At 44.1% G+C, this 2,016-nt stretch overlaps 1 pseudogene; it reads right to left on the bottom strand.

Moving 5' to 3' along the window:
* Positions 1-234: 234 nt before the first annotated feature.
* On the bottom strand, positions 235-656 carry LOC127221891 (40S ribosomal protein S12-like; annotated as a pseudogene).
* Positions 657-2,016: the final 1,360 nt, after the last annotated feature.

Below are 2,016 nucleotides of genomic sequence, written 5' to 3'. Positions count from 1 at the left end.
CAATGCCCTCCCCTGCAAAGCCTTGCACAAACAGAACCACACCCAGCCTGCAGTTAGGATGAGGGGATTGCTTTCTAGACTTGGCTGTGGTTTCAGCTGCCTGGACACCTTTTTTTTTAATTTTTAAAGCATGTTTCTAATTTGCTAGCAACCATCTGCACAAACAGGGACCTTATGGGACCTTATTTTATAGCAGTAAACAAACGAGAAAAATGAGCCAAAATTTTTATTTATTTATTTCTTGTACTTGAAGTATTTTTTGATGACATCCTTGGCCTGAGATTCTTTGCCATAGTCCTTAACCACTACACAACTACAGCCAACCACTTTCCTCGGCTTCCCCTCTCGATCAATTTTACAGAGGCCAACCCATTCCCCTAGCTTCTTGTTGTCATCACCTTAATTAGGTTGATCTGGTGCTCAGCACAAAGGGCCTCCACCAACTTGACATACATGGGCTCATCACAATTGGATGCAAGCACACAGAGATGGGCTTGGCGCTTGTCTAAGGCTTTGGCAGCTTCGCGTATGCCACGTGCGAGGCCATCGTGGATGAGGGCGGTCTTGAGCACCTCATCTTCTTCCTCCTGGAAGCCAGCTCTTTGCTGCAGCCCCTCCTCCTGGATCAGGGAAGCCACTGTGCCTCCAGGGGGCATTCAGCTTGTTAAGCAGGACTGCTACTCTGTCTAAGTCCCAGCTTTGGAGAGACCAGTTTAGGAAAGCTTAGGGTGGGAGGATGAGCCCTGGTGCTGATCCAGGTGACTGGGACCATGAATTCTTGTGTCTTCTGTGAATCCAGGCAGTGTCCAAAGGGGGCACCTTGGAATTCTCTAATGCAACCAGTCTCTCCAGTTACATGCCATTCTTGCCAGACAGTTTTAGTGCTGATCACCTTACCACCACATTATAGATGTTACTTTTGTTATTTGAGAGAAATACTTTAAAGCATTCATTTAAAATTACCCACTCATCTCCTGCCCTTTCTACTCTTTTGTTCTGCCTTCCTGCTGGGTTCACTCTCCACTTTCTTTAAGTATAGTCTTTAGAAGTCCCTCTCCTGAACTTCTGTTGCTAGTAAGATGAGTTCTTGTTTATAAGAGACTGAATTTGCTTTAGTCTCATCTTTGAGACATAACTTTGCTGTGTGTTTTACTAGCAGCTTGGAGGCTCCTAGCTTGACCTCTGCTGTTGCCATAGAAATCACTGCCACTCTAGTAGTTGCCTGCCCTGGTTTCTTTTCTGTTTCTGTTACTGTGTTTTGGTCTTCTGCAATGTCTCGTCAGCACACATTGATGAGGAATACTTTTTAATCTCTTCTGTTTGGGATAGAAGATATTTTCTGAGAATTTGGAGTACAGTTTTTCATTAGTTCCACAAAATTCTCAGCACCCCCCTCCGCATTCTGACCACTTCTAGAACGCTCACCAGGTTGGCAATTCTTCCTTCAGTTATCCCAAGCTGCAGCAGAACCCATCTGTCTTAGGGTTTCTATGCTGCCATGAAATGCCATTATCAAAAAACAAGTTGGGGAGGAAAGGGTTTATTTGGCTTATACCTTCATATCACTGTTCATTATTGAAAGGACCCAAACAGGTTGGGATCTGGAGGCAGGAACTGATGCAGAGGCCATGGAGGGGTACTGTTTACTGGATTGCTCCCCATGGCTTTCACAGTCTGCTTTCTTATAGAACTCAGGACCACCAGCCCAGGTGTATTCCCTCTCACAATGGGCTGGGCCCTCTCCTATAAATAACTAATCTAAAAAATGCCTTACAGTTCATGGAGGTATTTTCTCAGTTAAGGTCTCTTCCTTTGAGGCACCTCCATTTTATGTGTCAAGTTGACACAAGACTAGCCACCACACCATCCATTGGGTTTGAGTTATCAAATTCTCCTGGTAGTATTTAAAAGTCAGCTTTGTCATTCATTTTTAATTATATATCTCATTACTGCACGTTTCAATATTTGGTATTTGAGGTGTGGTTCCTATCAGTCCTTCCAACTCTCTTTTATGCT

Source organism: Phodopus roborovskii, unplaced genomic scaffold (assembly GCF_943737965.1).
Source record: "Phodopus roborovskii unplaced genomic scaffold, PHOROB, whole genome shotgun sequence".
In the NCBI taxonomy this organism is placed as follows: Eukaryota; Metazoa; Chordata; class Mammalia; order Rodentia; family Cricetidae; genus Phodopus; species Phodopus roborovskii.
This window is presented reverse-complemented; position numbering and strand designations above follow the sequence as displayed.